This window comes from Papaver somniferum, chromosome 11, assembly GCF_003573695.1.
Source record: "Papaver somniferum cultivar HN1 chromosome 11, ASM357369v1, whole genome shotgun sequence".
Lineage (NCBI taxonomy): Eukaryota > Viridiplantae > Streptophyta > Magnoliopsida > Ranunculales > Papaveraceae > Papaver > Papaver somniferum.
The window spans coordinates 54,083,142-54,105,911 of record NC_039368.1 but is presented as its reverse complement, the minus strand read 5'-3'; the positions used below and the strand labels follow the sequence as shown (position 1 = coordinate 54,105,911).

At 38.4% G+C, this 22,770-nt stretch overlaps 1 non-coding gene across 1 annotated transcript; it reads right to left on the bottom strand.

The window, feature by feature from the left end:
* Nucleotides 1-4,963: 4,963 nt before the first annotated feature.
* TRNAF-GAA lies at nucleotides 4,964-5,037 on the bottom strand. The gene has a single exon. It is a non-coding gene; the product is annotated as a tRNA-Phe (tRNA).
* Nucleotides 5,038-22,770: the final 17,733 nt, after the last annotated feature.

Here is a 22,770-nt window from a genome sequence, read left to right as displayed (position 1 = left end):
TTTACTTTACTTATTAGTATAAAAAGTACTCACTATCAAAATGAAAGACGATCGATTATCTACCCAAGAAGAGAGAGAGTCCCACATACGAGAAAAGGTCACAAATGAAGTTGAACCAAGTAACATTGCAAAGGCATAATGATAAACAAATCCACTTTGAAGTTGACTGATTCGCTCGGCCAATCGTCGGAATGTGTACGAGATACCATAAGGGCCCAAGATCTCAATAGCACCTTTGTCTAAAGCTTCGAATGAGACTTCATATCCGAAACGCAGGAAGGATCTGACTAGAAAGTCATTCAAAACTTGATCGAAGAACCAGCGTTTATTGAAGAAGCAATAGAGTCGATTACAAAAAGTACTTGTTTGAAATGCTCGTTGGAATTGATCCGCTACGGGATTGACATTATACGCTACAGAAGCCCCTGAAGTACTAAACGGAATAGGTATTAGTTTGGTAATGGTTGGAACAGCAAACTCAGATTCGGCAAGAATCTCATTTTTTGGTAGTACGAAGGGGGAATTGGCCCAAAAATTGGATAGGGGTCAAGACGCAGCCGGGCGCCGTCGGCTGACTCAAGTGCCCCCCGAACCGCGCGAAATGGTCGCCTATTACACGGCTCACTAACTCTGCCTGGGTTGTGGGTACCTATTATTCGTCGAAAGAAAGAAAACTACATTACATAAGTCAATTCTCATTTTGATTACATAAGACAATTCGATGCTCGGATGTGTTTCAAGATCGAAGAAAGGCGTGACTCTCCTCCTTTTAGGCGAAGGTGGGACCAAGGAAGAAGTCACTTCATTATGGGGCTTTTCAACTCAAATTTATTAGGGGATCCCGGATCTAGCCTTAGCTAAGCCAGCCTCTACCAATTGGGACATGGGCACTGGGTGCTACGGCCATCCCTTTTATCTTTCAATCTATTCTCATTTTGTGGAACCAAACTCTCCTGAATAGACGCCACTAATAGAAGCTGTTCTTTCTCAACATTAGATGTGAAGGAGGCCTAATCTCTACAGAAGTTCCTAATCAGTCCCCCATACTTCGTGAGTTCAATTTCCTGATGAAGACCCACTCGCGTAATCAAACCACGAACAATTCAGGGTCGGAACCTATGCACGGCTAAGGAGGGGAGTTTCCGCTTACACCTTGTCTTTCTGTGGCCAGCCATATCTGGTATGTCCTTTGACAGTGGAACACAGGTGCTTACGCCGCTTCTGCGGACTCCTACTTTATGAAATATATTAGATATAGCGAAACAACTGGAGCTAATCCATTCGTTTCTTTCTATCTATCTTAGCTCGTGCTAATCTCCTGTTGACTGACCAGTCTTTGGTTTCTCTTTCGCGTTTCATCCATCGTGGGGTAAGGGCCCAGGGCAAGAGGAAACTCAGCTTGCACTAGCTTCTCATGGTCCAGAACAGAGAAGGCATAGGTTTAGTCAGAAGTGTTCGAAGGAACGGAACCTTCTATCCAAACGATTCATAATGCAGAAGCTCACGTTCCCAGAGTACAAAACCACTCATTATAGAGGCCGGCGAGCCTAGAATACTCCAAAAAATCTATAAAAAAGTGGACCGAGTAGTCACTCTTTTTTTCCAACACGTACGTGTACTTCGAGTCGCAGAGAGCAAGAGAAGCCAATTCCTAGCTGTTCACACGTCTACTAGGGAACTACACCGCGCTTAGTTAAGAGTTTGCATAGTTGACATGACATGGGAGGAACGAGAATCGCCTTTTGAAAGAGAGGTAGGGAAGCAACGCTAAGGGAAGATAGAAGAAATTTCGTACCTTTCACTCATGCTTTGCTCTTCCTGTTCTGAGCCTGGTCGTGCCGTTGAAGCAGCTGCCATCGGCCGATCTCCTTGTGGCGAAAGCAATTTATTCGTTTCTTTGTAACCAATAGGCTGCGGCACATATCCAGTGACAAAGATGAAGTGGGCGCCCATCGGCTTCGCACCGGTTCCCTCGTTAGAGTCCTCATACGGGCCCACCCATGCATTCTTAAACTACGCAATAAAAACACTCTTTTCTTACCCATTCGAGTCTAGCCCTTGCGCCAGTATAGGTTGGCTGAGGAGATCTATATCCGTGTGAAACTGGTGGATCAGACGAATGCGACCCGCAAAGCGTTAGCGGCAGGCTTAGCTTAGAGCCCGATAAAGAGATGAAAAGTAGAGCGCACTCAAAGACAGAGCACGGAACTACTTAAGCGTTTAGCTGTGTACACCATCTTAAAAGCATGGGGTCGGATTGAGGTCGACAGGGAGAAAGACCATGCGGTTAGCTTCCCTTCTTTCGTCGCATAACGCGCGCGGGCCCAGGTAGAGAGTGTCAATATATATATGAACTGATCTCAGCCGTAGACTTAATTGGCTTATATCTATGATCGCGGCTTTCTCATGTCTGATAGGTTGACTAGCCCATTGACCGGAATCGAACCTATAACTGATGGACCAAGAAAAGACGATCATGTTTCGCAGTGCGAGGTATGGGTTAAAAAGAAGGGGCAAGCTATTGATGATAGCCATTCTCAGGAAGCTTAGCTTAGAGCCTTTCCCATGCATGTCTGTCCCGTTAAGCCGAAAAGATCTCTATTAAGCTACAAAGGTACTACTTCCTTCGTCTGGTCCACCGGCGTTATAACTGTATTTAGATTGGGTGGGATCCGCAGGACCTCGATTAAATTCATCTGAGTTGGCTAATTCCACGTCCTAAAGCTATACGCTCTCGTATCCCATGAACATGGCTTGGATGAAAGGACTGCGAAGTAGTGAGAAAGAGAGGATCTGCAGTGACTCGACAAGTATACAGAAAGGCAATGGGGAAAGCTAGCAAATAACGAAGGGGAGCAGATAACTCACTAGGCAAAGCAATTAGATTGAACTCAAGATCTGTAAGCAAACCAATTAGCTAACCCATTTACTCCATTGTTAAAAAATCTATATCTTTATTGCAAAGCAAGTCAACTACTGCAACAAAAGCAAAGCTACTAACTGCTAACTCAGTAAAGCTAGCAACTAACTCAGAACTCAGCAACTCTAGGAACTCTAAGACTAGATGGAAATTGGGCAATCTTGCCTCTATACTATCTAAGAAAGGGGATTGGAGCAACCCCGGAGTATAATAAGCTGGGATGGGAATGCTACAGCTACATCCGTAGTCGAAAAGACAGAGCAGTTCTAAGGCTTCTACCTTTGAAAAGAAGGCAGTTCTAGGGGTGATGAGCCCGCATTTCCTTATATTTTATTATCTACTATTTTACTGGAGTAAACATATGAGTTCAACTATAACAAAAACGGATAGATAGGCTTAAGCATACGTTAACTATATTGGCTAATAACAGTCTCTATCTTGACTGGATGTTCTGGTTACGGATAAGCTCCGGCGTTTCGCCATAGATACATAAACAAGAGGAAAACTACGTCTATAATAAAGGGTGATGGCTTTGAGCCCTCAGCTGTGTGCTTTAGCGATGCTTTCGAGTCCCAACGGTTCATGCTGATGTTCACTACTGTAAGGAGCGGCGTGCTGTGTATGCTTCTTGTAGTTGATTCGTTAGGTGCTCCTTCTAGTGGTCTAACGTGAGAGGGATAGTCTACTTCTCCTTTCTCATGCTCTTCTTTGGTTCTCATGCCTTCGTGACTATTGAGTACTGGTATCAAGGCATGTAAGGTTCTTCCCAAGATCTCTCATTCACCGCGGCATGCTGATCTCGCCATCTTAGTTCGGATGTTCCTCTTCCTGAGCCTGGGTCTTCGCCTTCTATCTTCTAATGACCTTTTCATATCCTTTCATTCATGCCTATTGTGGTCGAAGCCGTTCCTATTGAGTTCAGAAGGACCATAGCTATTTGAGAAACCAATTCTAGTCATCCGTTTAGGCGAAATCTATGTCTCTGTAGACCCAAGAGAACCATTTGCCGAAGTAAGGAACCATGGCATATATGTTTGTAACAGATTCCATTTTGAGAGATTTGAAAAAGCACTATCTCGTTGAAGGGTTCTATACATCTGCCATTTCTCAACGCATTTCTTTAGACAAAGACTCTGTTTTTTCTGATTGTAATCTATTCTTGTCAACGAAGTAAGTAAATTAAACAACTTAGGAAGGAAAGCAAGACAACGAAGACTCAGCTTTCAAGTCGTCCGACCCGACCTTGAGACTCTATCTTCCCGATCTATATGGACTCCTGCATTAGTTGGCGCTATCGAATTCACATACGAAAGAAAGATACGAACTTGGTAAATGGAAATTGAAGAAAGATCTTTCCATTTCATCAAAATGAGAAGCTTTTTCTACATCCACATGATCTACTAAAGTTGAGCGGTATTGCCCACATAATGAAAGCAGATCTTGGTCCATGGAGTCAGAAGAAGGTAGGAACTCTAACCTGTCCGAAGCTTCTTCAGCCAAAAACAATACACAAGTGGGGCCTGCACTATGAGCAAGCTGTGCTACCTTCCCGCTTGGGCTAAATGGGGTTCTACCGGGAAACCATAGATTTTTGAGTTTTCGCCATTGATTACTGGTCGAGCCGCTGGAATGGAATGAGATAAGAATTTCTGGAGATCTTTCCTCTCCACTAACTTTCACTTTCATTCGTAAGAAGCTTTCCCTCTGTAGAAGACTTCTTCGGAATGACATAATTTATTTTTTTCCTATGATTCCCCCTAGACAGACAGATGTAGGAGTTGCGAAGAAGAAAACTCTCTTTTTTTGTTGGTTGTTGACCAACGGAAAGCATGGGAGTTTACTGACTTCTTGCTCACGAAAGAAGATACTTATTCTACGATATTACAAGATAGTTTAGTGACTCGACTGAAAGGAGAGGATCTACAGTCAAGGTGACAGGATTCGAACCTATGGCCCTCTGTACCCAAAACAGATGCGCTGACCAGACTGCGCTACACCTCGTCTCTCACCCTGCAGGAACTTGAGGAAATCCGTCTCGCCTGCTGCTTAGAAGTGGATTTGAACCACTGACACAAGGATTTTCAGTCCTTTGCTCTAACCAGCTGAGCTACCCAAGCCACTTTCTTTCCTAAAGTTTTCTTCGAGCGCTTTACAAGGAGTAGCTTGCTCTTTTTCCGTTCAACCGGAGGAAATGGGATTTGAACCCATGATACAATAATCTTGTATGTTGATTTAGCAAACCAATGCCTTAAGCCACTCAGCCATCCCTCCAAGTTTTGTTGATCGGAATTGGATTGCCAGGTTGGCTGCTCTCTCAGTTCAAGTTCAGTACTCTTAAGATAAAACGACCCACTATAGGAAATTCTACCTGCTCTCTCATTTCAAGTGCTCTTAAGATAAAGCATTTATTTCTATACGAGTCTGCGGCTACGAACTAGATACAAAACAGATGCGATCCAGTAGAGACAGCTTCGAGCTATAGCTTGCATTGGAGAGGCCTTCTAAATGAAGAGAAAGAGTTCAACTTTCTGGCGAGTCAATCTGGAGTAAAAGGATTCGAACCTTTGCATGCCGGTATCAAAAACTGGTTCCTTGCCACTTGTCTATACTCCAAGTTAAGGTCTGAATTCCATGAATCTTTCGGGACCGTGGAACTGGATTGCGAGACTCTTCTATTATATGACATTACTTCTATGGGCTATCTATCTATGTAATTTCAATGGACAAAGACTCGCTCTCGCTAGATCGGAAAAAAGATAGACGGGAAAGACTAGGCGGCTACTAATAGTGGCTCTTTAGCAGAGTCCAGCATGCCCTACTTTATCCGTTCAAACAAGACGAGCCAATTTCATTGAAAGAAGCCGGTCCTTTCATTTATGTCCAAATGTCGAGCCTATATGATATTACGTGTACCTTTCTTCATTTATTTTTAGTGCCAGTTCCATCCATTTCAAATTGGACTACAACACTAAAAGCAACTACTTTAGCTGTTGCCGTTCAGATGCTTTAGTTTTCTTGGTTTCTGCGCACCCCTTCTTCTTTTGCTTCGTAGGGGTACAGGAAAACCAGAAAGACAATACAGGAGGCTCCTTGGACGTCAGTAACTTCGTTCCTTCTTGGCTTAGGCTTGCAACTGAACTGACGCCTTTAGCGCTGTCTTTCTGGCCTGCCGCATAGACTGCTTATGCCTGGACTTCAAGCCGGACCTGCGGAAAGATGAAGTGGTTCGTTCTGGTCCCTCGTGTCAGCTTCTAGTGAACCGGGTTAAAGATACCCTTATATGTAAAGCCGAGTTCCGAGCCTGTCTTTAATACGAAGTATTATAGTTCTTATAAGCTGACTCTGACATAGTACTCTCGTCCTATAGGTGTTCCTTTCCTAATCAACGTGACGCAAAGGATAGAAAAGGATAGCTTAGTCACAACCTTCTGTGAAGAGCATGGTTCTCCTTCGATCCACCACTACGGACTATGTTTTGAGAGGCACTGCCTCCGGTACTGAACTACATTACAACCTAAAGAAGATGCCATTTTTAATTAGGATGACTTTGGTGCAGGAATTAGGGTGGCATCTTTCCAGAATCGATCTACAACAACTAGAATAGACCCTCCCGGCTAGCTAGAGACCCAATACCAGGATTAGAGACTCTTCCAGGCTCTCGAAGGAATGCATTGGTAACGGCTCCGTCCCTAAGACAACATTTCTTCACATCATCCTCCGATCTTAGGCCAGCAAGAAGCTCTCTTGAGCAAAGCATTTCTACGAGGAGTACCTAGATGGACCTGCCCACTTTAATTTTTGTGAAAAGAAAGAACAGAAGTCACATAGTCAATGAATCTTTTCCAGCGGGGAGAGAGTTCTTAGGGAGGGAAGAGCAGCCGCCAAGGCGCTTTTAGTGGATGTTTGCTTATCCCTAGTCAAAAGCTCTAATGGATAGTGTGACTTGCCTGAGAGTTTAGAGCAGGGGATCGACTGATGGGTGGAGATTCTACCTAGCCGAGCTTCTTGATCGCTCCGCTAAAGAAAGAGAAGTTCACGAAGCAAAACCACCAGCCGGTGGTGCGGCCGCTACTTTGTCGGAAGAGAGATATGCTAATCAATATCTGGATTGAAAGCTAAAGGGAAACCCGTACAGGATTAGGGGGAGGACATTTTGTTCTCAAAAATTCAAATTTTGAGAAATGGCGGGAAACCAAGAACAGGTTCTGGCAGATTTTTGTTTCGATTTTTGAACGATCTACAAAGAGATTCAATGGCTGAAACTTGGTGGGATTGTTCCTGGGACATGTATAAATCTATTGGTTGCGCTCTGGTCGATCGAATTTGGCTAGGATTAGCTAGGGAAGTCACGGGCAGAAAACAGAGCTGCACGTGCAGGAAAGGGATAATCGTGAGTTCTGGGAGGATCAATGTGTGTTCTGATGATGTGTGAGGGTTCGAGCAACATCTTGGGTGATGACTAGATGATTTGGAACGTGTTGGGGGATATATAACGCGTGAAGAATCTAATTCAGGAAACTTTTGCTCAAGAAAATAAAAAAAAATATTCCGAGTTATGAAGATTTATACGAGTTAATGAGAGGTATTAAAGGCTTCTGGAGGGTATAAAAGGACCCCTTGGGTCGAGTAGAAGGGGGTTGGCAAGTCATTGGGAGAGAGTTAGAGCAGAACGAATCAAAAGAAGAGGTCGAAATCATCAAGAGAAAACTTGACAGAAATACACGTTGCTGCTGCTATGAAGAACAAGGAATCGGCCACGGTTCCTTCATCCGATTTGCAACAGCATATTCAACCACAAAACTTTAATTTCCGTCACCAATTGTTTCTCTGTAACAGTTCAACATCGTCTTCGCAACAGGAACTGCTGTTGCGATTTCTCTGTTGCATTGTTTACTCATTTGTAATCAACTTTGGAGCAATAATAATATATTTTGAGATGCATTACACCATGATGAGCTAAACCCAATCCCAGGGGTGACGGAGGAAGCCATTCACACAATATTTATGTGGTAATTGTTATTTATTTAATTTTTGCAATATTTTTATATGATTAATTGCATTGAAAAAAAATGATTTAAATGGTTTTTATTAATCAATTGTATTTTCTCTTGATAATGCATGCTTAGTTTTATACTCTTGATGCATTATGCTTGCGACTAACATTTGATATTTTGGAAATCTGCTTTTGGCAATTATTAAGAATCAAATCAATTGTTTAATTTGCATAATTAAAAATTAAATAACATTACATAAATATTGTTGAATGGTGGAATCTTCACCTCTATTTTTCTCCATAAAAATTCACATCACTTTGTTTAATTTTGTTACATTTCTAAGTTTTCAAAAAAAATCTATCTTCACAAGTCTGAAAAGAACCCTGTTTTAAAACCACTATCTACAACAACTTTTGAAAATACAACAAAATGGCGCCGCCGACGCGGACCTGTGCTTAGGTAGATTTTTTTTTTTTAGGTTTATTATTATTTTATTTTATTTTCCTTTTTACGTTTCTTTTTTCTTTGATTTGCAGGTTCGTAGTGGAGTACTAGGGACCTTGGAAGGAAAAGCTTAAACCGAAAGGAGCGAAAGAGGAATTTTTTTTGTTTTATATATAGAAAAGAGAGAAAAAAAAGAGAGATTTTTATATATATTTTTTTTAGGGTATTTTTCTTTTTCTTTTGCACTTTACTTTATTTGGACTTTGGACTGGACTCTTGGACTTTATTATTATATTTTTTTAAACCCTACGGAAGGGTAGTTAAATACAAACTGTGTGCAGGGAAGGACGGTGATTACAATATCACCTCGGCCCCTCGGGTTCGCACACGGCATAGGAGTCGTGGACCGATTCGACGACAACGGTTCATCCCCCGTATGGTACGGGAGGTAAGTCCAATCGAAACACTCGCGAATCTCCTGTAAGCGAGTTACTGTATTCCTTAAGGTGATCATTGATTGAGGACGAATTTGGACTGTCTTTATTTTCCTAGTAAAGGGAAAGGCCTGGCCTAAACAAGATAAGGGTTCGTATTTCATCACCGCTCCCTTCTTGCTCGCTTTAGGAGAACAAAACCTAACGCGAACCCAAGATTTAAAATCTGATTAGAAAGAGACCTATAGGGTATCGAGCTTGTTAGGAAAATTTTTTGAAGGATATTGGTTATTCTTTTAGCATACTTCGAAGTTCATGACGGTTTCTATGAGTTGAATGTGTGACTGCGCCGCCTTGTACTACGGTGAGGCCTTGGGTATCAAAGCTCCACTGAGCTTCCCTCGCCTCAATTCAACTTACTTTGACTCGGATTGATTCCAGAGGGGTTTGCTTAAATTGTAACGAATTCCCTTTCGAGATATAGAAGCTAGTCTAGAAACAATCTAAGTGAGCCATCATGCTTGTTGTTTGCTAGAAATCTCTAGGTTTGCTGTGGTAAAGTCGAGTCAGCCCTGCTGTGTGATTGCTAGAACCTTCCTGTTAGGATTTTTATTTCTTTTTTGATTTTTTTTTAGGGTATGCCCGATTTTGTTAATAGGGCTTGGAAAAGAGATACTCTAGGTCGATTGATTAGCAAAAAACCTAGTAGTTCTTCTGATATAAGCAGGGAGCTCGAAGATTGTTCTTTTGAGAGCCCTGTTTTTGGAAACTTCAGTTTTGAGAATCTGCGTCTTTGTGAAGAAATTTCTCCTAGTCCTTTGGTAGTGCCAGAAATGGCAACTTTAAAAGCTTTATTGAACCCAACTAGGACCTCTCGTCCGTCTTGTATCAAGTTAGCTGAAACCGAGGCAAATTATGAACTCAAACCTGGGACTTTACAGATGCTCCCAACCTTTTTAGGAAAAGAGAATGAGAACCCCTATTTTCATGTTAGGGAATTTGAGGAAATATGTAGTACTCTGAAAATTAAAAACCTTAGTGATGATGCACTGAAACTTAGGTTATTCCCCTTTTCCTTAAAAGATAAAGCCAAATCTTGGCTGTATAGTTTGGATTCTGAGTCAATTGAAACCTATGAACAACTTACATCTGCCTTTATACATAAGTTTTTCCCAAGGAACAAAACATCGTCTATTAGGACACAAATTTGTACTTTTGCTCAACAAGAGGGAGAACCTTTATATAGGTATTTAGAAAGGTTCAATGACTTAATTTCTCAATGTCCTCATCATGGTTTAGAGAAGGTTAGGTTAGTTCAGATCCTCTACGAGGGTTTAGACTATTCACCAACGACCATGGTTGAGTCCTTATGCACAGGTGGGTTTGAGAATAAAACTGTTGATGAGGCGATGACATTTTTGAATGAAATCGCCAATAAGACCCAACAATGGGAAAATAATAGGGAACCCCAGAAAACAATTCTTCTAAGTAGAGAAAATGTCAATAGGGTAGAAGGATCCTATGAGTCAGATGCTAAAATAGAAGCCATAGCCAAAAGGTTAGAAGCGTTGGAATTAGGTCATTCTAGTGGTACTAGTGGTAGAATAGAGCCTTTTAGGGAAGACCATAATGTTGAAGAGCAATCCAATGCTCTTTATAACCACACTAGATTCGATAACCGTCAGAAGTTTGACCCTTATTCAGAAACCTATAACCCTGGATGGAGAAACCATCCCAACCTTTATTGGTCTAAGGGCCAGAATCAAGGTCAGTCTAGTAACTCTCAAGCTCCCCCAGGTTTTGGCTATCCTAAGAATCCTTCAGCCCCGGCACAATTTCAGTACCCTTCGGATGAGAAGATTATGAGTTTAGAAGAGTCTCTTGCTTTGTTAACTCGTAACACTATGCAGTTTCAACAATCTGTTGCTCAAGGTATAGAAGAAAATAAGAGAATAGGTCAGGCTAACTCTCAGGATATTTCCGAGTTGAAAACCCAGGTTAATCATATAAATGAGTCTTTGAGGGAAAAAGGTAAGTTTCCTAGTCAAACTCAACCCAATCCTAAAGGAGAGAAACCGTACAATCATGTGAATTCTATTACAACCCTTAGGAGTGGAAAGAAAATTGACAACAAGGTCACCATGCCTGAAAGTGAACATACTGTAGTTCCACCTTCTACTTCCCAAGAGGAACCCGCAGCTGAGGAAACTGAAACAATATTTAAGGATTCCCAAGAAATTTATGATAGGACTGCCTTTGTGCCTAGAGCCCCATATCCACAGTTGTTAGCCCCAACAAAGAAGGAGTCGATTTTCAACGAGATAATGGAAACATTTAAGCAGTTGAACATCAACATTCCATTATTATAAGCAATTAGGCAAATGCATGCTTATGCCAAGTTCCTTAAAGATCTTTGTACAAGAAAGCGTAAGCTGAATGTCCATAAGAAAGCCTTTTTAGCTGGTCAAGTAAGTTCAATTCTTCTGAACCAAACACCCCCTAAGTATAAAGACCCTGGATGCCCCACCATATCTTGTGTTATTGGTAATCATGTAGTTGATAAGGCATTGCTTGACTTAGGAGCTAGTGTTAACTTACTCCCGTATCATGTGTACACCCAGCTAGGTCTTGGTAAGCTGAAACCGACCAATTTGACACTTCAATTAGCTGATAGGTCTGTCAAAGTGTCTCGTGGTGTCATAGAAGATGTTCTCATTGAGGTCGATAGGTTTATATACCCAGTGGATTTTGTTGTTCTAGATACCCAGCCTGTTCAGAATCAAGGTGCTCAAATCCCGGTGATTCTAGGTCGCCCATTTTTGGCCACATCTAATGCTGTCATCAATTGTAGAACCGGACTTATGAACATATCTTTTGGTAATATGACTTCTGAGCTAAATGTAATGTCATTAAGTCTTCTGAAATAGATGATTTAGAAGTGGTGAACATGATTAGCACTGTAGCTCCTGATCAGTTAGCCTGCAGTATGTTTAATAATCCTTTATTAGAGGAACCCTTTACTGATTCGGAGGAGATAAGCATGACGAACACCTTAGTTGATGAGCCTATGATAGAGATTTTCTTCGATAATCCTTTTACGATGATGTTGTTCGTTTAGATGACCAATCCCCAAGAGAAGTTAGACATTGTGTTGACTTTATGGACCCTAGAATCCATCCCATAGATTTTGGTCCATTTGAGGATAGTGTTCACCCTAAGTTTTGGGGTAATGATGATTCTAGTGATCGGCAAGCATCCCTAATTGAAGTCCCTAACTTGGGACTCGAGCTTTGTGCATCTAAGGTCTTACTTGAGTTTCTTCAAACTCTGCTACCTGATCCTCCCGATACTTTCCATGAGGAAATCCAGTTCTTAGAAACAAGTCATCCAGTTGAACATAATTTCCTAGACACTCATATAGAGCCCAAAGGGACACCCCAGATAAATCTAGTTGCCTTGAGAAAATCCCTAGATCAAGTTAGGCTCTGGTTGCTCATTTTTATAATTCAAGATGGTAGTTCTATATTTGTGTCAGCTCTTTTTGGTTCCGAGGACCCGCAGCTCTTTCGGCTATTGGTATATGACTTTGGAAGGTGACAATACTTTTTGTGGTATTTGATGTCTGGCTGAAGACTTTAAACTTAGCACTTCTTGGGAGGTAACCCAATCTCATGCAACATGGTAATATCTTTCCTTAACTCTTTTTCTTCAAGTGGTAACAGTTTCTCCTTGTTCATGCTTTTAATTTTATCTTTAGAACATTGAGGACAATGTTAGATTTAAGTTTGGGGGTGGGGAAGAAACTTTTTGTTAGTTTTAAGTTGCAATAAATAAACTCCAGAGCCTAGAAATTTACGCCTATTAAGGATAGCACTAACCAATCTAAGTGGATGGAAACATTTTTGTTTTAGGAGTTGAGGAACCAACCTGACTAGATGGAAACATCTATAGAGTCTATTCATAAAAGCACAGAGCTCAGGTGTTAGAAATAACATGATAGTTTCGCCATATCTCGTCGAGTCCTTTTCACTTTCTATTTTTAGTTTTCTTTTATTTCAAGTGATTTGGTGGGGCACACGATTCAAGTTGTTACCTTTGCTAGGGTGAAATAGAGTGACTGAGTTACCTTTTCAAAAATAAAAAAAATAAAAAAAAAAATAAAAAAAAAAATATTATTAGACCGGACCAGTTAGACCAATCGGAATAAGTATTAACACTTGGATAGCAATATGCGTGTGTTCTCCCTGTTTCCGTCGCCTAAGCAAGCGTGGAATGCAGGACCCGTGGGAACTATCGTGTAATCTGCTGACAAGAAGCATGCGCTTGGATCCAAAAGATCTATTCATGCCGTTAAGTTTAAAAAAAAAAAAATGGTTATTGTTATGTGTAGTCAACTGCTGGTTCCCTTGTATTTGCCAGTTTGTTGATCTAGATTTAAGTTATTGACCACTGGTTCCCTTGTATATGCCAGTGTGTTAATATTAGTCAGACCGGTATCTCAGTCATTTAGGTTAGGTTCATCTTGGCAGAGGCCTTCAGACAGATATGGGAAACACCGTTCACTTTTCAACCATCTACATTTTTCTTTTTCCATCTTCTTAATCTTTTCATGTGATTAGTCTGACTCCGAGTATGATGTCCATCGTGAAACTATCTTAGTAGAGCTCTGTCACTTATATGGATTTTAGTATGCTTGAGTGCAAACTCGTGTACAGCAATTGGAATTTCGCATCAGGGTTCTTCCTCTTAGAGTCAATAATTGTATGCCAACCAAGGAGGTTCTTTAGTGCTTTCCAAGGTTATGCGTAGATAGCTAGGGTCTGGAGTATTGGTTTTTGTGGGTACACCTCTGATAAACCCACCCGAGATTAACTCGGTCACTTTTCAAGAATAAATTTTGCTCGAGGACTAGCAAATAATAAGTTTGGGGGTATTTGATAGACACATTTTTGTGTCTAATTTGTCCTCAATGTCCGTATTGTTGGCACTCGATTTTGTACTAATTTTGTTATTTTATGTATTTGTAGGTATTTTTTGGAAATAAATATTTTAAGAAAATTCGGCTCGAAAAGTTGATTTTGGCACCCGGAGGACAAGTGTTATTCGGACTCTCGCTTTTGGATAAGAGGCGACCACTGGATAAGGGGCGACCTTCTTTCAAAATTCAAAATTTGTTTTGGCGGGAAAATTCTTTCCTTTACTGGCAGATTTTCAATTCGACATTTGAAGGTGTTTTAACGAGATTAAAGAGCTGAGACTTAATGGGTATATGTGATATGAGTATATGAAGATATTATGGTGGTTGGGATCGATCAAATTTGTCCAGAAAATCAATTCCCAATCAAAACAGAGAAAAGAATATCGTTTCATTTTTGGAAAGAAAATCACGTAAAAGATGTTGCATGTTTGTGTAGTTAAGCCCAGATATTCTCCTAGGATGCGTATCAATCATTTTATGAAGATTTCCAAGACAATTAACGTACACAGAGGAAGAAATAAGAAATTATTCTCAAAAATATTTTTCTTCATTGTGAAGATTTTTGAGGAGTTATGGCGAGATTCAATGAGGCTTAGGTGTATAAATAGGTTTATAATATCACAGGGAAGGGCTGTAGAGAGTTTGGGGTCTATAGGAGGAGTGTAGACTCCACAAGAATTGAGAGAAAAATTGACAGAGAAACTGCTGCTGCTGCTGTCTGAAGAACAAGGAATCGGCCACGGTTTCTTCATCCGAAGCGCAACAGTTTCTTCATCTTCGCAACAGTTTCTTCAACCGATTTGCAACAGCTTATTCAGCCACAGAACTTTATTTTCCGTCACCATTTGTTTCTCTGTAACAGTCCAACATCGTCTTCGCAACACGAACTGCTGTTGCGATTTCTCTGTTGCATTGTTTACTCATTTGTAATCAACTTTGGAGCAATAATAATATATTTTGAGATGAATTACACCATGATGAGCTAAACCCCAACACTGGGGTGATGGAGGAAGCCTTATTTCACACTTGGGTAATTATATTTAATTCTTCTCATGACTTTTGCACTAATTTTAATTGAAATTATGATTTGAAAAAATTAGTTGTCATTTGATTTGATGCGGCATGCTTAGCTTAGATGATTTGATGCCTCATGCATAACATTTACATCTAATATTTGGAGAATTTATCTTGGCAAAAATAAGAGTCAATATATTTTATATATTTACTGAGCTATAATTGTTAAAAGAATCATTATTTGAACCTTAAGAAATGAATTCGGTGGAATCCTAAACCCCAGTACCTCTTGCACCATTGTTAATATTTTTGTGTATATAATTTTTATAAATCTAAAAATTCATTACCTTCACAAGTCCGAGAGTTTGAACCTCATTACTACAACCATGAAAAATATTAATCATTAGTCTATTCATAAAAGCACAGAGCTCAGGTGTTAGAAATAACATGATAGTTTCGCCATATCTCGTCGAGTCCTTTTCACTTTCTATTTTTAGTTTTCTTTTGTTTCAAGTGATTTGGTGGGGCACACAATTCAAGTTGTTACCTTTGCTAGGGTGAAATAGATTGACTGAGTTACCCAAAAAAAAAGGAAAAAAAAAAAAAGACCGGACCAGTTAGACCAATCGGAATAAGTATTAACACTTGAGGATTAGGGGGAGGACATTTTGTTCTCAAAAATTCAAATTTTGAGAAATGGCGGGAAACCAAGAACAGGTTCTGGCAGATTTTTGTTTCGATTTTTGAACGATCTACAAAGAGATTCAATGGCTGAAACTTGGTGGGATTGTTCCTGGGACATGTATAAATCTATTGGTTGCGCTCTGGTCGATCGAATTTGGCTAGGATTAGCTAGGGAAGTCACGGGCAGAAAACAGAGTTGCACGTGCAGGAAAGGGATAATCGTGAGTTCTGGGAGGATCAATGTGTGTTCTGATGATGTGTGAGGGTTCGAGCAACATCTTGGGTGATGACTAGATGATTTGGAACGTGCTGGGGGATATATAACGCGTGAAGAATCTAATTCAGGAAACTTTTGCTTAAGAAAATAAAAAAAAATATTCCGAGTTATGAAGATTTATACGAGTTAATGAGAGGGATTAAAGGCTTCTGGAGGGTATAAAAGGACCCCTTGGGTCGAGTAGAAGGGGGTTGGCAAGTCATTGGGAGAGAGTTAGAGCCGAGCGAATCAAAAGAAGAGGTCGAAATCATCAAGAGAAAACTTGACAGAAATACACGTTGCTGCTGCTCTGAAGAACAAGGAATCGGCCACGGTTCCTTCATCCGATTTGCAACAGCATATTCAACCACAAAACTTTAATTTCCGTCACCAATTGTTTCTCTGTAACAGTTCAACATCGTCTTCGCAACAGGAACTGCTGTCGCGATTTCTCTGTTGCATTGTTTACTCATTTGTAATCAACTTTGGAGCAATAATAATATATTTTGAGATGCATTACACCATGATGAGCTAAACCCAATCCCAGGGGTGACGGAGGAAGCCATTCACACAATATTTATGTGGTAATTGTTATTTATTTAATTTTTGCAATATTTTTATATGATTAATTGCATTGAAAAAAAATGATTTAAATGGTTTTTATTAATCAATTGTATTTTCTCTTGATAATGCATGCTTAGTTTTATACTCTTGATGCATTATGCTTGCGACTAACATTTGATATTTTGGAAATCTGCTTTTGGCAATTATTAAGAATCAAATCAATTGTTTAATTTGCATAATTAAAAATTAAATAACATTACATAAATATTGTTGAATGGTGGAATCTTCACCTCTATTTTTCTCCATAAAAATTCACATCACTTTGTTTAATTTTGTTACATTTCTAAGTTTTAAAAAAAAATCTATCTTCACAAGTCTGAAAATAACCCTGTTTTAAAACCACTATCTACAACAACTTTTGAAAATACATCATTATACCACATCTCCGGACTATTCTCAGTACAAATGGTGTGAGACGATTCCACTCTTTAATTCATTAACCTATAATGGTTTTAGAAAAACCTAGGTTAAAGGACAATTGACTCAAGCTAATATAATTTTCAAATCAGGGTTTGCAATTAATGCTACCTTCGTAATAAAGCATTCAATATTCACCTTTAGATGAAAACCTGATTAGATTCAAAATAATATATTTCAATTGTTAGATTGTCTTAGCTTGTTACATATAAATGAAATGTACTTTTATTTAGATATGGGTAACCGTACCTAAACGTGTACACATAGTTGGCTCAAAAATACTTAACCGAAGTTAGCCATATGAACACTTTAATATCAACCTTGTTCATCTTAATCACAACTAGTTCAAATGACTCAAATGAAACTAGTTATAAAGTTGTTCAATTGTTTTTATTCTTGTAGAAGTATACAAGACAAAATTGAAGCAAAATCGGTTTTGATTCACTCGAATCAATTCATGAACATTATAACCATGGTTTGCAAAGATTGAATTCCTTATTAAATAAATGTATTTGTTCATGAGTATGTAAACATATTTAACTGATTTTAGAACTTAACCCACTCGGGTATGCAAACGGGTACGCATACTGTCATTCACGATCGCACTCAGTTGAAATCAGTACGCATACAGGTCTGCATACTAAATTCCCGGACTTGGAATACACTTGCAACAGTTAGTGTACAAGTACGCATACTGGTGCCATATCCAATCAATTTTTAATTGTTTTAAACTCCCATTTCAATCATTGAAACATTCTTGGAAGATGAGAATAGCTGTCTCACACAAACTATTAGCTTCAAAGAAGTTTTCAAGTGATCAAATGATCAATGCGAAACATTCTGAGTCTACATCAAATGAATGTCTCACATAAATAATATAAGATGTTACCCGGCGATTTTCACATGATCATCTTTTTTACTTTCATCAAGAATAAAAGATGAACTTGGTTAAAGTGAAAGCTTACCAACACATATTTCGAGAAATATGTAAGCGAGTTAAACTCAATTCGAAATATCAAATGTGTATAATGTAGAGTCTATATAGATATACGACTTTTGTCTCAATAAGAGATAGAATAGAAATAGACTTCTGAGTGATAGATGAGTTCAAGTCTCCACATACCTTTTGTTGATGAAGTTACACAAGCTCCCCTTAGTATTTCTTCGTCTTCAACCGATGAACGCCGTGAAATCTAAAGCTCAACTACACATTCTATCCTAATCCGAGACATCGCTATAAGTAGACTAGAAATCAAAACTCATAGTTTTGACAACTAAACTTGACAAACAAGCTTGAGATAGAAACACTTGCAAGTTTGACTGAGCAATGCTCTAACAGATATGAACATCATGCCCAGTGCCATTCCTCAAGAAAAAATATAAGAAGACACCCTTTCTTGGGAACGTGACCAACTTCTTATCATAAGCGAAGAAGATATTGAGGTCATGAATAAAAGTGAAAGAAGAAGGACTTGAACAGATTGCAGGACACCCACGTATCATGAAGTTATCAGTAAAGGCTAGATGAGCTGCCTTAGACCAACCCTCCATCAAAATTTTAGCCGGAGGCTACTATTTTACTATGATAAAATGAGTGATAAACTTTGTTCTTTACGGCTAACGAACCAAAGAGTTTATACTTTAATTATAACAATAACAATTATAATACGGAAGTAAAGAAATCATAAAGTTTGAGAGGATGAGAACTTTGTGAATTCTATCTATCCCAATCATGATATGAGAGTATTAAAACCTCAAAGATCAACATGAACAAGATCCGAATACAAAAATTATCAGGTAAAAGATAGTTTGACCGGGATTCATGAATCCTCAGTTAAGTATCCATAAACGTAACCTAGAATACAGTTCTATGAAGAACCTAAGTTATAAAGGATGACTCTGGCTTAGCAACTAGGACAAGAGAGTGTCAGGGATTGAAAATCCTGTTGCAAGAGTTTCTCTATTCAAGGTTCTAGGTAGCTTTAAATTCAAGCTAAAATAACTTGAGATCCAAGCAAATTCTTTCTCAGAAGAATGTGAGAAGTCCACCTTGAAATATGCAGAAGACTATACATTATGGTATACGGTTCCGGAACCATGCACAATGATGATTCATATTGGCTCAGTAGCCTTTGAACTTACAAGCACATAGCAGTGTTCAGTAGTACTCAAGACTTAATCAATGATCCACAAACACAAGAGATTTAGTGAATAAAGTTTTCTTTAGAAGTGTCTCTTAGAATTGTAGCAAAGTCGAACATTAACGTATAAAATAGTTCACGTGCTTCTGCTGTACTTGAACTGGGCAAGTTTGCAAACCTTTGAAAGTTCGCGAAGTTAGGCCAAAAGAGTTTCCAAACCTTGGTTGTTCGCAAATATCAAGCCACAATAGTTTCCAAACCTTGACAATTTGCTAAACTCAGATGGTACGGGTTTGCAGACCGGATTTGTGAACCTACCTAATTCCCGATCTCAGATGCAAAGGGTTTGCAAACCGGATTTGCGAAGCTCTACAGTCTGCAGAATTCAAGTTGACTTTTGGTGATCGCCAAGCAGTTCTTTTTCTTATATAATTGATTTGAAATATTCCCGGTAGACATATGCATATACACTTTTGCTTGGGAAATTTCAAAATGATCAACTTGAAGTAAAGATAGTTCTTGAACACTAAATTATTTTTAACTAAGATTGTTAACGATATAGAACATCCATTGCTTGAATCTTATTCGAGAGTTTAACCACGACTAACTTGAACTCGAAATTTATTCTTTGCAATATTAAATCTACTAAAATCATACGACATAGTCTCATAAGATCAAATGGTAAATGCCGTAAGTAATAGGATAGGTCAGTGTTCACATATCTCTTTCTTGATGAAGTTCTCGTAAATGTCTTCATTTGTTATTCAGTCTTCAATGTTTGTGGGTTATTCCGTGATGTCTGATACTCAACAACCATACTTTAATCCTAATCAGAGACTTGACTTTAGCAGACTAGAAATTAAGATATTATTTTGTACATCTAACATCAACAACAAGATTGAGATAAAAAAACTTGCGAGTTTGACCGAGCGACACCCTAACACAAAACATGGATTCATATAGAAAGTTAAACGATAGGTAGTAACAAGTACAACTTTAGTGTTATGCCGAAATCTCAAAAGTTGTAAAAAATATACTACGCCACTCAATCCTATAAATTGTAGGATAGAACTAATATATATATATATATATATATATATATATATATATATATATATATATATATATATATCATTTCTTCAACTAGCACAGGTTAAAACTAATCGGATATCTGGTGTCGCCATGGTAGTGTTGTTAATCATGAATGCTAATATTATAAAAGTCGTCACGGTTCAAATAAAAGACCATGACGATTTTCCAAGCATCAAATTTTATGCAAAAAAGTATACAAAGTCGCCATGACTGTGACGACTATTAAGGAAAACACTTGATTAATTCTAGTTGAAATATGGAAAAAATTGTCATGGTTCTAAAATATCAACCATGACGATAATTCCGGTGTAGTCATAGTATCGTTGTTAGATAATAACAACTATCGCAAAAGTCGTCGGGGTTAAAATAACATACCATAAGATTCGGCTTTTGAAGCGTCAAATTTTCTGAAATTTTTTGTAAAAATCGTCACTGTATATGCATAGGACCATGATGACTTTTCATTAGAAAAAAATAATTAAAACTAAATATTTAAGAGATAAATATTTTTTTTTCAAAAAGAAACACAACCAATCATACCAGGAGATACACCAACATTCAATCACCCAACATCAGAAAGAAGGATAGCAACAATATCGGTAGGTTGGTCCACTCCGAACATCAACTGGATTAAGATTAACACAGATGGAGCATCCATAGGCCGCCCCGGATTTGTAGGAGCGGGATTCGTCTGTAGAGACTCTGATGCACGAACGTTAATAGCAATGGATCAACCACTGGGAATTACCACTTCCCTAACTGTAGAAACATGGGCATTACTATTGGCCTCAAGAACAACAACAGAGATACAGTGGCCTAGAATTCTCTTTGAAAGGGACTCAGAGAACCTCCAGCGTTTCATCACATCAACCACCATACCACCTGGCACATATCAGGAATGATTGAAGAAATAAAAAGTAGGCTTAGGCAAATCCCGCAAGTCGCTATACAACACAACTACATGGAAGGCAATCAAACAGCGGACGGATTAGCAAATCATGCATCAGATGGAAGCCAAGCAGGAAACTATTCAACCAAAATTTGGGACCAGACAATCCCATCTTTTATCAGTCACATTTTATTTCAGGAATCTGTGGGTACCAAATAGTAGGAATTACCAATAGGTACTATTATGGTAGTCTTAGTTAATGGCAGGTCCACCCACTAAAGCCCAGTAACCAGAGGTCCATAATAAAAAGAAAAAGAGGAAATTGGACCAAATTTTTTATCCCCTGGTCCGGTACACGTGCGGGATGTCATAATCCACTTTTAAAAATACCCAAACTACCCATTCACTGATAGTACATATATATTTCTTTAAAAAAAAATCACCATTTTTTCCAAATCTGAGTTCCGTCTCCTCCTCTTTTCTACTTCTGCTCAATTTTTGCTCCTTCTTTTGGATTACGAGCTAGAGTTTTTTTGAAGATCTCTTTGAAGATTTAAAGGTATGTTATGTAATATCTCTTTTTGCTGTTCTTGTTTGTTTTTTTCAACTGAATCTGTGAAGATCGGGTCGTTTTGATTACGTTTTCACTTTATTGTTTCGTTTTTTGTTTGTTTTTTGCGTTTATTTTTGTTTTGGTTTGTTTTTTATGAATCTTGATCGTAATTATTCAATTTTTTGGTTAGATTATGATGTTTTTAACATATTTGAACTTTCGATTTGATTATCTTGTTGTTTTCGCTTCTTTATTTATCAAAATCGTGCTTGTTTGTTGTTTCAGGGGTATTATCCAACAGTACATATGTTGCATACTGATACAAATTGCTTTTGATTTTGTTTTGTTCTTAGTTTTATCACTTGTTGTTGTTTGATTCATAAGTATATATCTTCGATACTGAAATAAGACTCTCTCGATTATGTTATTTTGATAGATTCTTTACATACAATTATTTTTTAGTTCATGAATCAGCAGTACATATGTGGCATACTGATACAAACTGTTTTTTTTTTGTCTAATCGTTGTGGTGTTTGATTAAGATTTTGATCTCCATGTTTGATTTCTTGATTATTTACTAGATCTAGATGAATAATCACGTTTTTGGTTCATTTCGTTATTAGATTTGATCATACTAGTTCCATTTTGTTGTTTTTAGATTTGTTTTTTTGTATGAAACAACAGTACGTATATCCTGTATTGACAGAAACCTAGCTTATTTTGAATGAAGAAGAACAAGATGGTGCATCGTTATGATTTACGAGGAGAATATTTGTTTTCTGTTTCCAGGTATGCTTTCTAATCATCTTGTTTGATTATTTTGTTCGGTTTTTCTTCTTTTGATTGTATTCTGATAATCAAATCGATTTGATTGACGCTTTTATGGTTTTTAGGTTTGTTACAGTTGTTTTTCGTGTATGAATTGACAGTACATATATGGCGTACTGATACAAAACTCTTCTAATTTTGTTTTATTTGAAGTTTTTCCAATTTTTTTGGTTCGATCCATGAGTATGTATATATAATACTGATAGGAAGTGCTATTTGCTGTGTTTTTGCTCCTTTTTTAGTCTTACCCTTCATTACTTATGTGAAATACTATAATATGTCTTTCGATTCTCTTATTTTTCATAGATTTGTCACCTGTTGTTGTCATACTGTTGATTTGTAGTTCATGAATCTTCAGTACATATATCGCATACTGATAGGAAGTGCTCCTTGTTATGTTTAAGGAGAAGTGAAGAAGATGCAGGCATACAGTGGAGCTGCAATAATGGGTGCTGCTGTACAACAACCCAATCTTTTTACTAAAGGTTCTTCAACTTTTTTT